General features: G+C 44.4%; 1 protein-coding gene across 1 annotated transcript in view; it reads left to right on the top strand.

Annotated features, from left to right (window-relative positions):
• Window positions 1–15,885, top strand: part of DIP2C (disco interacting protein 2 homolog C) — a 763,198-nt gene that overhangs the window by 91,601 nt on the left and 655,712 nt on the right.

The following is a 15,885-nucleotide window of genomic DNA, read 5'->3' as shown; positions in this document are numbered from 1 at the left end:
TTTGAGTACATTGGAGCTCTGCAAGAGGGGGGAGAACCTGAAAAAGAAATTGAGTCCAGCGGAATTATCTTGCCAAGACATAAGAAATCAACACGGGTTAAAGGGTTACTTTAAATATGATTCCTGCCAGATCTGTGCTGCAACTTTGCAGATTAAAGTTTTTGAGAATTCTTTCGATGGAAAGACCTATTCGTCGAACAACTTTACCAACTGTAAATCTGAATATGTAATTTACAATGTGCAATGTCCATATTGCAAATTATATGTCAGGATGACCACCTAAGCTCTAAGAACCTATATGTTAGAGCACAAATCCAATATTAGAACATCAAGGAACCTTTGGTTAAAGATTGTATTGAAAACATGTGTAATTTTGAAGAGTTGCAGTGTTTTGCACTTGATGTAGTATCATCACGGAAGCGAGGATGAGACCGGAAGAACAGGTTGCATCAGCGAGAGTCCTGGTGGATTTTCAAACTCCAAACTCTAGAACCTGGGGATTAAATTCAATGATTGCATGAAATGCTTTTTAGTAATATCACAGAATTTGAAATGATTTAGTGTTCATATGGTAATGAGACAGGACATGATGTCATCAGAAAGTATTTAAATCAACGTGTAGGCAGCTATCATTTCAGCGTCATTTTGAAAGTCTTTGTGGACATTGTGAAGTGAATGAACCACGAGTGTTGAAGATCCCGTTAAGTTTTAGGATTTTTGAGTGAATTCTTGAGTTACTCTTTTGTTTTCATTTTCAGAAAATTATCTGTGGTAGATAAGGTGGAGAAAACATTAAGCCCCTGAGGAAGCTTTGTAGAGGTGAAATGGTAGCCCCATCTGGCATACAAAGATAAGTACTTCTATTTGTGGCATTGCTTAAATTCAGGTCACCACAAATATGGCTTTATAGTTTTGAAAGTATTACATTTATTAAATTTAAAAAAAACAGGAGTTTTTAGACCAATGAAAGGCAAAAAAGTTCCTCTGCAGGTGGCATGGACATGACCTTTTTTTGTGGATTTCTGACGTCTTTTCTCCTGCACAAATAAACAATTAAAAAATTAAATATAGAATTAAAAAGTTTCAGGGGATCATTGAGACAGCACCTCAAATGATGACTTCAAAAATAAATTCAAACCAGATTGTACTTCTGCTGCTGATCCAGTTCCACTTTGTCCCAACAATGACAAATATTGTTCTATTACTACTGGAGGAAGTGCCTCAGATGATATACCCAACATGTCAGTAAAATATTTCCTCACCTTCTCCACTAGCAAAGTGAAAGTGGACTTAGGAAAGCTTAGGAACCTCAAATTATTTCTTGTTAACTGATTGTCTAAATATCCCATCTTCCAATAAAGAAAGTTCTTCTCTCATCAAAATCACATTTTGATCGTGTATCATGGCCATAGACTCCAGAGAACCAATCCTAGTAGCTTGATGCTCCAAATGATTACGCCTCACCTGCAACAGTCTCTGAAACTCTGGTAATATTCTCCAAAACTAACGAACCTTTTATGGTATTTCAGAGTGACTCATACCACAATGGCTGAATTTTGTAATTATCACTCACCCATTCTGGAAGCATTTTCATCCTTGGAGGGATAAACTCAAAGACTGATTTATTTGCAGAACTCCTTCCATCAAACCTGCCTCTCCAAAGGCGAACACTTGGTCCCTCCAATAGCAGTGACCAGAGCCGAATTCAAGCTTCCCCCAGAGATTGCTGCAACTCCCCACAAGTAATGCTTCCCAGTCACGTAGGGAATGTTCTTTCAGTGAGACTCAAAGATGCTGCATCTACACTGTTTCCCAAAACATTCTTATTGAATGCATCTAAAGAAATAGCCATCTCAGAAGCAGGTAGAGCTTGGTAAACCTCAACCATAGTTTGTTTTATCATAGGGCTTCAAACCAGGTGAAGATGTCAGTAGCAAACAACTAGTTTTTTTGTTAATATAAACGTGTTCCTCTTATTATACATTAGAGCTCCATAGCTTTATGTGCATATTAATACATGTCAACCTTCTATATCTTATTTTGTCTGTGTTAATTTGTACATGAGGAAGGAAGGAAGGAAGGAAGTATATTGGTATTAATTCACCTAGAATTTAGTAGGCTCAGCAGAAGAGTCAATTTAGCTTCATTCTGTTAAGAAGTGTTTAATGAGTTTAATAGATCGTAGCTGGTTTTGTAACTGCAGCTATTTTTAGTCACTTTGGCTCACGTCAAACAGCTAATGAAAAGATTAAACTGATGAGAAGCAAGTTTGCTTCTGCAGTATTCTGTTTTGTTAAATTGTTTTACATTGGTTTCTTTATTTCTACTTCTCTTTCCTACAAGGTCCTCCTTCAGACACCAGCCCGTATTTATTAAATTGGAAAGGTTACATGATTTGACCTTGCACAGGACCTCTTTATATGGTGCAGTTCCTAACGACACCTGTTATGGCTGGGTGATTAAATGCTTACCTTCAAAGCTTCCCATAGATGAGTGGCTTTCTCCCATCTGTTGCCAGCATTAAGTACAGGTGTCGGAGCTGAAACCTGTACCTGTGTGCCTGTCAGGATTGAAATATGATTCATGCTGGGCTGGAAAAGATGTCTTTATATCCTTGTGTTTGTTCTACTGGCTTTAGGAGACACTAAGGTGGTGCTCCTGGAATCTGGATTGGCATGGTTGGTGGACATGTACACTTGGCTCCAGTTTGTTTCAGACCATTGCCTTTAATTGTGTCCCAAAACTAGGCGTGAGCGTTTACACCAGTACATTATGTACCCAGTCATCCTAGCTGGAGAGAATACACGCCAATGAGGTGCCTATAAATAAGCACGTAGTTATAAAATGATTACCCAGGTGTCATGATTAAATGTTGACTGAAACGCCTTCTCCTTCCCAGTTGTAAACTTTGCCTTCATATCATCTTCTGGCCATCCCAGGAGTCAAATCCAGATATTCTGCACATGGGAGCACGTAGTCGTTTGTATTTCGCAGCTAAAATTATTTTGGAAAAGCATAGCATAATAATTATATTTTGTTGCCAGCTCTAATTGTCTCTTGATTGTAAATGTGAAATCTGTCTTTTCTTTTTGTACTGTTGATTCAGGTGTTGTGTTCTTAAGCAAATGCTACTGACACAGGTTGGCTGTTTGCCCCTATATTTCTTGCCAAAGCTAGAAAGGTCTCCTTTGAAATGTATGTGTCTAGGGAAACTGAATGCTTTCAGGATCTTAAAATATCTCTATGGGGAGGAAGCAAAAATGCCTCATTCCTTAGCGTCCCTCCGCACCAGCCCAGAATGTGATTGGTGGGTTGTGGACGCCTTCCAGCAGGTGGAGACTGAGAAAAAAAAACTGTGACTCTAGAGAGAGCCAATAAGAGCCCTTGGCAACAAGCGAAAGACCCAGTAATCTCAGTCTCCAGCAGGTGGAAGGTGGTGAGCCCTTCAGTCTCATTCTTTATATTATGTTTATGTCCTATTATATTACTAGTAAAAAAGGCCCGTTTCTGACACAAATGAAACGGGCGCTAGCAAGGTTTTCCTCGGAGTGTGTATGTTTGGGAGAGTGTATGTGAGAGTGACTGTTTGAGAGTCAGAGTGAAAGAGTGAGTGTGTGAGAGAGAGAGTGAGTCTCTCCCTGAGCCCTGCCCTCCCAATCCATGGCCATCCATGTTTCTCTGTCACCTGCCCCCTCCATTCATCCCTATCCTGCATTTCCCCTCTCTGCCTGAGGCCTGCCCTGCAATCCATATCCATCCATGCCCATCTGTCCCCTCTATTCATCCCTATCCAGCAATTTCCCTCTCTCCCTGAGTCCTGCCCTCCCAATCCATGCCCATCCATGCTCCTCTGTCCCCTGCCCCCTCCATTCATCCATTTCCAGCAATTCCCCTCTCTCCATGGGCACTGCCCCCTCCATTCATCCCTATCCAGCATTTCCCCTCTCTGCCTGTGGCCTGCCCTGCAATCCATATCCATCCATGCCCATCTGTCCCCTCCATTCATCCCTATCCAGCAATTCCCCTCTCCCTGAGTCCTGCCCTTCCAATCCATGCCCATCCATGCTCCTCTGTCACCTGGCCCCTCCATTCATCCCTATCCAGCAATTGCCCTCTCTGCCTGAGGCCTGCCCTGCAATCCATATCCATCCATGCCCATCTGTCCCCTCTATTCATCCCTATCCAGCAATTTCCCTCTCTCCCTGAGTCCTGCCCTCCCAATCCATGCCCATCCATGCTCCTCTGTCCCTTGCCCCCTCCATTCATCCCTTTTCAGCAATTTCCCTCTTTCCCTGAGCCCTGCCCTCCCAATCCATGCCCATCCATGCTCCTCTGTCCCCTGCCGCCTCCATTCATCCTTTTCCAGCAAGTCCCCTCTCTCCCTTCCATGGCCCCCCCCTCGCATCCATGCTCCTCTCTCTCTCCCATGTCCCAGCCTGGCCCGCCCCCCCCCTTCGCATCCATGCCCCCCCCCCTTCGCATCCATGCCCCCGCCCCCCTTCGCAACCATGCATCCCTTTTTTTTTTATTTTTTATTCTTTTTAACTTTACCTCCGTGGCGTTTCCGGCAGCGAAGCGTCAGGGAAGGAGGCGGCGCTCCCGACGTCTAGCTTTCTCTTCGCTGTGTTCCGCCTTTTTTTGAAGGCGGAACACAGCGAAGGGAAGGCTAGACGTCGGGAGCGCCGCCTCCTTCCCTGACGCTTCGCTTCCGGATTTGTTTGTTTAGATGCGAGGGCGGGGCAGAGACGGCTGGCTGGCTTGAAGGCTTCACACCACGAATCCACGAACCCTTCAGCCTGAGAGTGACGTCAGATGGCTTCATGGCTTCACGGCTTCACAGAACGTTGTCCTCAGAACGTTGAGGGTGCGTTTTATTATATTAGATATTCTTTATATTTTTTTTGTTTCTTGCTATAATTCTTTTAGTTGGGTTTAATTTATTTCTTCTGTGCATCCGGATCTATCTATCTATCTATCTATCTATCTATCTATCTATCTATCTATCTATCTATCTATCTATCTATCTATCTATCTATCTATCTATCAGCCTGTTATTTAGAGGCAGAGGCCTGTCGAGGTCTCTTAGCGCCTCGGGGGTGTCAAACTCGGGTGGCTGGGTCCCTCCCCCCATGTCCTCCCTGGTATTCTTTTAAGCTGTGCGTGAGTGAAAAAAAAAAGAGGAAATCTCAGCGCAAAAAGGCAGTTTCCTCAAGCTCTTCAGGGGAAGAGCTTTTGAGGCAGGGAGAGGCAGCCACGAGAAAAAACAAAAAGACAAGCTTTGATTTTGGTTCTCTGCCCTTTACTTTCTCTTTAAACGAGCAAGACAGCTTTTGTTTTCTCTCTGTGACGGTTTGCTGTTGTTTTTTCTGGCTCCTGTTTTGGTTCGCAGTTGGCTTAGGCAGACGCGATAGCAGATAAGCTCCGCCGCTGTTCAGTCTGTCAGTGGCAGGGAGTCTGCTCGAGCGATGCTTGTAAGTTTTGCACCGTGGTAGATGCTTCGTCGGAGCAGGGAGCAGGGGCTGTAAAAATGTTGGCGCTGTTAGGGGGGGGGAGGGTCAAATTCTGCAGTTTTAAGTGCGGCTGGGTCAGCCTTGCTGGCAGCGCCAATTTCGGCGGGAAACGCTGCCATTTTGTCTTCCCCTCTAAATGCTGCATCCCTGCCAGCATTACCGGCTCTGCCTCAGACTCCTGTTTCTTCAGCAGGTGAAGGTGGCTTCCCGCCTGACTTTGTGGTCCAAATGCACTAAGCTTTTTTTATTGCACAAAGCTGCTTCAGGAGAGGCTTCAGTGAAGAGTCTCAGGAGGGCAAAGCAGCGGCTGGTAAGTGGCCCAGGCAGTTTTGGGATTTAGAAGAGGATTTTTCTTCTGATTTGGACCAGGAAATGACATCCTTGGAGGAGACATAGGTGTTTCTGGAAGGTCATTTTCCTGAGGACCTCGATCAGATGGAAGATGGTGCGGGGCCTCTCCCTGCGGGGGAGGATCCTTCAGTGGTGAGAATTTTTCATAAAGATGACCTGCAGGAGCTTATTTCTCAGGTTTCCACTACCTTGCGATTTGAGGAGAAGGGGACTCCACTGGCGGAGTCCAGAAAGGTGGATTTACTGGTGAAAGGTATTCATAGGCCAGTTAAGACTTTTCCAGTGCATCAGGATATTAGGGGCATCATTCAGGCACAGTGTGAGGTGCCGGATTCTGCCTTTCATCTTGCCAGATCCATGCTTAGGCTTTATCCTGTTCCGTATTTAGACAAGGATCTTTTATGCTCTCTAGTGGTTGATGCCGTCGTGTCTGCAGTCACTAAATGAAATATGGTTCCCGTGGATGGTGGGACGGCTTTGAGAGATGTCCAGGATCGCTGTATAGAATCCTTGTTAAAGAATAGTTTTGATGTTTCTGCTCTGGCAGTGCAGGCTGCTATCTGTGGTTCTTTAGTAGCGAGAGCCTGTTTTGTTGGTCTGAAAAGATTTTGGACCATTCTTTTGATGATTTTTCAGCAGTAGATGCCGAAGTGGCGAAGTTGGAAATGGGTTTGGCCTTTTTGGCAGATGCTCTTTATGACTTTCTTCGGGCCTCTTCTAAGTCTGTGGTTCTTTGTGTGGTGGCCCTTCGCTCTCTTTGGCTTCATGGCTGGTCTGCGGATGCGGGCTCTAAGTCCAAGCTTAGTAAATTTCCTTTTAAGGTTTCTTTTCTGTTTGGCGATGAGTTGGCTAAGCTGCTGTGTAGCCTAGGTGAGGCTAAAGTTCCAAGGCTTCCTGAGGATCGTCCCAGGGGGCCTGGATGTGGTGTTTTTTTCCGGCCGTGGTAGGGGCCATGCTTTTCGGTATAGACCAGGCAGAGTAGTTCCGTTTCAACGATCCAAGATTTTTTTTCAGAGGACCCTCTCCTTTTGGGGTGGTCATAGAAGCGGTCGGCAAATGGGAAATTCTTTCTCATCTTCCTCCCGTCCTTAGCAATGAAGGTTTGCGGGCCCAGCCTCTGGTTCAGGTAGGAGCTCGGTTGGTGCACTTTTATGGGAGGTGGGCCCAAATTACTTCAGACCAGTGGGTTCTAGAGGTTATTTGCGATGGGGGTTCGCCTTAGAGTTTGCTTGTACTTTGTCAGACGCTTTCGTGGAGTCTCCCTGCCATTCTCTGCTCAAAACCAGGGCTGTCAGGGACACTGTACGCAGACTTTTTGACCTTCAGGCTATTTGTCCAGTTCCTTTGGCAGAGCAGTGTCTAGGACGTTACTCCATAAACTTTCTGGTTCCCAAGCAAGAGGGTTCCTTCAGGCCGATTTTGGATCTCCAGGTGGTCAATCGAGCCCTCAGGGTGCCCTCGTTTCATATGGAGACTTTGCGGTCAGTCGTTGTGGCAGTGCAGACCGGGGTGTTTCTGACGTCACTTGACCTCACGGAAACCTACTTGCATATCCCTACTCGACCTGCACACCAACGTTTCCTTCAGTTTGTGGTGCTCGGCCAGCATTTTCATTTTTGAGCTCTTCCCTTCGGGCTTGTGACTGCTCCTCGGACGTTTACCAAAGTCATGGTAGTAGTAGCCGCAGTACTCAGAATGGAAGGCATTCTAGTCCATCCTTATTTAGACGATTGGTTGATCAGAGCAAAGTCTTACCAGGAGAGCGTTCAGGTGACAGCTCAAGTAGTAGACTTCTTGAAGTCCCTAGGTTGGGTAGTCAGTGCACAAAAGATCCGTCTGCAGCCATCTCAGTCATTGGAGTACCTGGGAGTCTGTTTTGACACGTTGCAGGGCCGTGTTTTTCTTCCACCAGCTCGTGTCCTCAAACTGCACTTATTGTAGTCACCGAGGCCAGCGGCCAAGGATTATCTTCAGGTCCTGGGTTCCATGGTGGCGGCGATTGAGGCAGTGCCCTGGGCCAGGGCTCACATGAGGCTGCTTCAGAGGTCGCTTCTTTCTCGGTGGTCATCACAGAAGGACTCTCTACATCAGAAATTGTCACTTCTGGCTCAGGTGAAGAGCAGCCTACATTAGTGGCCGCGAGATGCCAGTATGACCAAGGGAATGCCTCTGGATCAGCCCAACTGGAGGGTGGTTACAACAGATGCCAGTCTCCAGGGATGGGGAGCTCACTGTCAGGGACAGTATGCTCAAGGCCTGTGGTCTCCTCAGGAGAGATCTTGCTCAATAAATCTATTAGAGACCAGGGCAGTTAGACTAGCAATCCAGACCTTTGCCCATCTGTTGAGGGGTGAGGCAGTCCGTGTGTTGTCAGAAAATACCACCGCGGTGGCTTACATCAATTGGCAAGGAGGAACGAGGAGTCGGCAAGAAGTGTCACAGCTGTTACAGTGGTCAGAGGTGCATCTGGTGGCGCTGTCAGCGGCTCATATGGCAGGAGTTCAAAATGTTTAGGCAGACTTTCTCAGTTGAAACATGCTAGATCCCAGGGAGTGGGCTCTAAGCGATGTGGCTTATCGGGCGGTGGTGAACCGTTGATGGACCTGTTTGCTCCCTGGCCGACCGGCCTTCTTTATGCCTTTCCTCCCTGGCCATTGATAGGGTGTCTACTTCAGAGAGTCGAGATGCACAGGGGCTGTCTGATCTTGGTGGCGCTGGATTGGCCTCGCAGACCGTGGTACGCCGATCTTCAGTGGTTTCTAGTAGAGGATTCGTTCAAGCTCCCGGTCAGGCAGGATCTTTTGGCTCAGCTTCGCTCTCGTCGGCGTTCTACCTCTTTGAATTATGTTCGGACGTGGAGGATTTTTGAGGCCTGGTGTGAGGAGCTCGGGATAGCTCCCTTTCGCGTGTCCGTCTTGCCAATTTTGGATTTTCTGCCGCATGATTTCAACAAAGGCCTTGTTTTGGCTTCTCTTAAAGTGCAGATTGCAGCTCTATCGTGTTCAAGAAAGATTGCTGGCTAGCCACCTGGATGTGTTCCATTTTTTAAGAGAGGTTAACCTCCTTCGTCCTCCATCTCGCTGTTCTTTTCCCCGCTGGGATCTTAATTTGGTACTCTCGGTTCTTACCAAACCTCCCTTTAAGCCTTTATCTTCTTGTACTTTGAAGGACTTAACCCTGAAGGCATTGTTTTTAGTGGCTATTGCCTCAGCTAGGAGATTTTTGGAGTTGCAGTCTCTTTTGTGTAGGTCTCCGTTTTTGGAATTCAGCTTGGATCGAGTGGTTTTAAGACCAGTTCCTTCTTTTCTGCCCAAGGCATTGACTAGTTTTCATTCATCTCAACCGGTGGTGTTGCCTGTTCTAGGTTCTTTCTTTGGGTCGGAAGAGCAGTGTCTCTTGAAGCATTTGGATGTAAAAAGAGTTCTGAAGCATTATGTCAAGTCTACGGAAGAGATTTGTCGGTCCGATTGTTGGTTTATTCTCATCAGAGGTTCACGCAAAGGGCTTATGGCTTCTAAGCCCACTATTTTTCGTTGGCTTAAGGCTTACCTTCTTTCTGGGAAAGCTGTTCCGGAAGGAGTTAAGGCTCACTCTACCAGAGGTCAGGCTACTTCTTGGGCAGAGCGTTGTCTGGTGCCTCTGGAGGACATTTGTATGGCGGCGACTTGGTCTTCTTTGCATTCCTTTTCAAAGCACTATCAATTGGACCTACTGAGTCATCAGCAAGTTGTTTTCGGGGCACATGTTTTGACGGCGGGGCTGTTAGGGTCCCTCCCATAATCTTACTGCTTTGTTACTTCCCATCAGTCACATTCTGGCCCGGTCCGGAGGGACAGTAAGGAAGGACAAATTAGACCTTTACCTGCTTATTTGCTTTCCTTTAGTCCCTACGAACTGGCCCAGATCCCTCCCTTTAGGTATTCTGTGTCTTCAAGAGTTAAGTGATATTGTTTTCTTGGGAGCTATGTTGCTGGTTTCAATGTTTAAAAAAAAACAAAACACAAATTTGATGGTTCAGTATGTCACCTTTTGTGCATGATATGCAGGGGCATGTCATTGGTCAAATTATTGTTGGTGGTACACACCCTGTGTTGGCAATGTGCCGGTGGCTGCTCAGGCTTTCGTGTGCACAGACCATTTACGTATTGTTTTACTTCCTTCTGCTTTGGTACTTTGTTACTGGATCTTTCTCTTGTTGCCAAGGGCTCTTATTGGCTCTCTCTAGAGTCACAGTTTTTTTTCTCTGTCTCCACCTGCTGGAAGGCGTGCACAACCCATCAGTCACATTCTGGGCCGGGCCGGAGGAACTAAAGGAAAGCAAATTAGCAGGTAAGGTCTAATTTCTACTTTGAAAGTTAACATTTGTGAAATTAATATTTGACTCAGATGAATAGAGAAAATTAGACAAGATACTCGATGCTCTTTATTTCAAAGAGCAGTAGTCAGATGGTTTTCTCAAAATATCACCAAATTTTTTAAAATATTTATTAATATAATTTTTATTGATTTCATATACTTACAGAGATATCAACACTGCATAGTGTAATACAGCCAATAATTACAAAGTAAACAAACAAACAAACAAAAAAAGAGTATTTCTTCAAATAACTGTACATCACTTGGCTTCTTTAGACCTCTACATTAAGAAGGGGGGGGTAGGAATCTGTGAAGTTAACACCACTTTACATACATAAATTAAGCAATATTTATGGTTCCGTATATCCCATTACAAACTTTATCTCTGCAGTTCTCTACCATCTAGGAAGGTCTGGAGTTGATCAGGTGTATAATATATGTATTTTGCCTGGTTTAATCTAATAACACATTTGCAGGGATATGCCAGGAGGAAAGAACCCCCTAATTCCAGAACTTTAGACCTCATAGAAAGAAATTTTTTTTGCTTTTCCTGAGTGAATTTAGTCACATCAGGGTAAAGCCAAATCTTCTGACCAGCAAATACCCTATTTGTTGACTTTAAATAAAGACGCATTATTGCATTTAAGTCCTGTTGAAAAACGAACGAAACTAACAATGCCCCTCTTTCAGGTGCTTCTTCAATAGTCTGTTCCAAAATGGCCGTGACGTTTTGCAAATCTGTTGAATTCTCTGTATCTGCTTTTTTCATTGTAGTTGGTATATAATAAATCTTGTTCAGCGGGGGAAACACTTCTTGAGGAAATTTCAGATTTCCTTTCTGTTAAACATATCATTTGGTGATACAGCTAGCAACCTTGGAAAATTCAATACACGGAGATTCAATCTCCTGTTATAATTCTCCACTTGTTCTAATTTTCTTCTTAAATCTATAGTATCCTTTATCACAGCCATTTTAAATTTGTCATTTTGTTTAGTCTCTCTTTGTAAGGTCTCAATTTTTAAGGAAAAATCTTGCTTCACCAATTCAAGGGAGTTCTTTACCTTCTGAACATTTAGATTCAAAAGTTTTACCTCTTCAGATGATTGTTTCAGGGTCTTTTCTATTTCTAGCAGCTTCATCCAGATCCTTTCCAAGCTCACCTCCATCTCTCCTGCTGCCCCAGATGTCTTTTGAGAATCGGGCTTCCCTCTGGGCTCCTTGGTTTCACCCCTTCCGGGTTCCGAGTGAAACCCTGCTCGACTCACCACAGTAGCAGGGCAAGGAGGCATCGCAGAGCATGGCGGGGAGAGAGATATTTCAGCTTCCAGCGGGGAAGCCGCTCCACCGGCTCGACCCGCTAAGGACTCCGCACCGCTTCTCTGGGATAAAGCGGGGAAGAAGCGCTCCAAACCCGCGCCTACCGGGGTGGACGTCGCTGGAGGTAAGGGATCCCTCCGGATCACCCCTTTCTGTTTCGTATGTGGCATTTAGGAAAAAAAACGTAGAAAACCAGCTGAAATCGGTAGTTGAAGGCAGGAGCTCGCTTCAAACGTTCCCGCTACGGCGCCATCTTGACACGCCCCCACTTTTTAAAATATTTAAAACAAATTGATGTTTCATTTCAGAATGAAACTTGAAAAAGAAAAAAAAAAGTGATATGGAAATGATGGTCATAGAAAAAGTCATAATGCAGGTCATAATTAGCAGAGAACTGACTGAAAAAAAAAGGATCAACTTTCTTAAAGGAAACCAGCATGACTTTGATATGCATATATGAAAGGCAATATGTCAAGCTAATTAAAGTTTAATTTTATTCATTTAAAAAGATTTAATATATCACAATACATGGAAAATTTCATTCAAAGTGGTTTACAAATATAGTGGCTCTTCATATTGACCCCCAAAACATTAAAATGTATTCTGCCATAGAAAGTTTAATATGGACATTATCAGGCTTGTTTTCGAAAGAGAAGGGCGCCCATTCAGTTTGTTGTATAGAATCACCTTCAGAACTGCTTAGCTCATGATGGTTTTTAGGGTGAAGTTGGAACAAATTAACCCTTTAGTGTCCAATGTTACCGTAATAAGCCATATGGGAATAGATTGATGGGAACATTGGACACTTGTGAAATACTGTGACACAATTGGATACAAATGTTTATGTATTATACAACTTCTTTCCCAAGTACTACTAAATATAGTTTATAGCGTCTTGGTGCATGTGTAGTTGTGGAAAACGTTAACTATTTCTTGCATAATGTTGACCAATTGAAACAGTAATGTAAGCAGGTAGTTGTATGGAGAGCTTATATACAAGATTTTTTATCTAGGGAGATCTATGGGCTATTTAATCAACCGCAAAACTTATTTAGGTCAGTAAGGCAGATCCCTGGGCTTCAGCTTTTAGTTGGTTTTGAGGCACTTGCAGATTGCTTTGAGGATTAAAATGAGTGGTCCCAGATGCATCGAGAATGAAATGATGTTGGAAATGAAGGGTAATGATAACAGGAGAGAGAGACAGGTAAAGAGGCTGTGGATAGAGTTTGGGCAGGTATCCCTTGGAAACCATTTTAGATATAGTTACTAAGACACGGATCGTTACTGTAGATTAAAGATCTTTCCTCATTGATATGGCTTGGGAAGTTTACAGAATAGACTATGGGCCATTCTAAATGCCTCTTTTGCAGATGAAACTATTCCTTTTGAGTTAAAGTAGGCTATAAGAAGACCAGTAGAGAAGAGAAGAAATGGGACATATTTTATTTAAAATATTTTTAGCTCCAGCTATCTTACCATTCTAGGTGGGTTAAAATAAATTAAACATAAACATAACAAAAACAATACTTTAAAAACAATAGCAAAATATAATAAAAATGTAAAAGAAAAAGGTCTTTGAAAACAGATAAGCCTTAAGCTGTTTCCTAAAGTGTTGAAACATCGACATACCTGGAAAGTATGAAGGTACAAGTAGCAAACATGCTTCAGTGGAAGGAAAGTTGTGGAGCTAGAGGTAATGCGAAATTCAAAGTGCAAAGTCATTCGTTTGAGGTGCAGAAATCCAAAAGAGCTGAAGTGATAGGGGAGGAGATGTGTGTGCGCCAGTGAGGAGAGAGACGTTGGACTGACAGCGTGTTATGATCTTGACTGGACAGAAGGTAGAGGAAGAGGAACGCTAGGGTGCAGAGAAAGAGGCACACTAAGCAGGAAAAAAAAAGATTATAATACCTCACTCAGGGGTCCTTTTACAAAGCAAAGCGGGCTTACTGAATGCTAACCTGGAACTACCGCTGGCCCAAGGCAGCTGCCTGCGGTAGTTCCTCTCTGAGCATGCGCCAAAAATGTTTTATTTTATAGCGTATCGTTGCTGGCTGCCTGGTTACCGCTGGGTTCCCACGGGAGCCCTTACCATCACCTCAGTGGATGACGGTAAGTGCCCCCCCCCCCCCCCCCCCCCCCGCAAGGTCACACGGTAAGAGTAATCTTACTGCATGGCCATCTTTTTTTTAGAGACTTTTACCTGCTCTGGTATAAAGGGTGCGGAAAAAACCCCCAGCTCCTGTCTGTACTGCAGGGGCCTTATTCCTTCAGCTTAATAAAAGGCCCCCTGTGAATACTGTGATCAGTTCTGGAAATATTAATACAGAAACTAGTCTTTTCCAGTGAAAGGTAAGCAGCAGATATGAAATTCCAAAGAGAGAGACTAAGAAACAATGTAAATTATTTTTGTGTGTGGAAAGCACAGTGTGAATGCGAGGAATGGACTTCCAGAGGAAGTGATGGAGACAAAAACAGTAATAGAATTAAATGGGCATGGGATAAATACAATGGATCCCTAAATGGCAAGAAAATGATGTAAAACTACTGGGCTGAATCATTGTCCAGTTCTGGCTACCCCAAAACAGCAGTAAAATGATTATACTGAGCTTCCAAAAACAGGGCAACCTTCATAGAACTGCAGTTACAACGCCTGAACAAAGTGGCGTGGTGGAAGGGGGAGGGTGAACCTGCATAGAGCTACACTCATAATGTGAGATACCTTGCTGTGCAAACTGGGTGGGCCATTTCAAACTTTATTGGCAATCAGTTATGATGTTACTATGGTTTTCATGTTTTAAAGCACAAGTGTGCATTTTAAAATCAAAATGGGAAGGTCTCATTCATTAGAACTGCAGCCCAGGGCTACAGAGTTAGAGAACATTTGAAATTCTATGTTGACGTTTGTATGTTGTTTCATCTTGTATAAGTGCTCAAGTTGATGATGGTTACCAGTTTTTCCATTAAGAGTCAAGCACTTAGTGTTAAGCTTGGATATAATTATGAGTAAAGTGCACATAAACATTTAAAAATGTTTACAGTTGAAATCTATTTTTGCGCCAGCCGGATGTGCCACACTGGCATGAGGAGGAACCTGAGCTCAATTCCCGGTTCTTCTCTTCTGCTTCCCCATGGGGCTGGGGCGGGGCGGGGCGGAGGATTCTGCAAAAGCAGAATTTATAGTCTTTACACAGTGATGCCACCTAGTGGGCATTCAGTGCTCCAGAAGAAACCCTGTCAGTGCAGCAACTGGACTAAAGCAAGTTGAGAGAGGATTTGAAATATGGAGGGCACTGACCTTCAGTTAACAGAATGACTGTGATTAAGATGTGTAAAGACAGAGAGATTTAGATATGGGGTTGTAGGAAATGAGAGAGATGGTGGGTTGGGTCAGTTTGTATATTCCAGTAGGTTATGAAGCAGTACTGATGATAGTAGCTTGGGGAAATATGGGGCAGTTTTAGGTTTTTGAACATATGTTTAGTGTTATGTTTCTGTAGGCATCTCGTGAATGATGACATACAGAATTTACAACCACCTGTAACAAAAAGAACCTAATAATAATTGACCTGTCTAGAAATGTCTTGGAAAAGCAGTAGTGATGCCAGCCTGCATCCTCTCCTCCTGCAGCCTTAGGTGGGACTGTTACTCTGGTGGTGTTCATTTGACTGTGTTGTTAAGGCATCATACTCTGGCCCAGGCAGCAAGGAAAGAGAAAGTGGCAGAATAGCAAGGTCAGATGGACAGGCGGTGGGGGTGGGAGCGGTGTGCAGGCAGATGCCGTTGCTTGATCCAGATCCTGGTGTGCGGTGAGGACTGGATTCTGCAGCCTTTCTTTCATCCATAGTATCACAGGAGTTGCAGCTTTGAATTTCATTCAGATGGTTGTGTCATATGGGAGAACTGGTATATCTTTCAGATAAATTGGAGGAGTATGTTCCTTCAACAATCCTGCGCTTCTCTCTGCAACTTTCATTGAAGGTACCATCATTGACTGTTGTCAGGTTAACCACCACTAGAAAAAAGTTACTTTGTTATACTGGCTGTGGGGCCCTTGTACAGAGCGGCGGTAAGCCCAACATGGGCTTACCGGTCGCTTTTCTGGGAGTACCGCTGGCCCAACGCAGCTGCTGGCGGTAGTCCCGCCCCGAACGCACACCATTTGTGGGGGAAAAAGAAACCCCCCCAGAGATGGCTTGCACGGTGATAACATGGTGGTAATCAGGCATCACTGTGTGCTGCCCAGTTATCGCTGGGTTAGTGCGGGAGCCCCTATCACCATCTCAATGGGTAGCGGTAAGGGTTTCCCCGCCACATGGCCATGTGTGTCTGGGGGCTTTTTTACCTGCTGTG

This window comes from Microcaecilia unicolor, chromosome 1 (genome assembly GCF_901765095.1).
Source record: "Microcaecilia unicolor chromosome 1, aMicUni1.1, whole genome shotgun sequence".
Taxonomy (NCBI): Eukaryota; Metazoa; Chordata; class Amphibia; order Gymnophiona; family Siphonopidae; genus Microcaecilia; species Microcaecilia unicolor.
The sequence above is the reverse complement of the archived record's forward strand: the minus strand, read 5'-3'. Positions and strand labels throughout refer to the sequence as shown.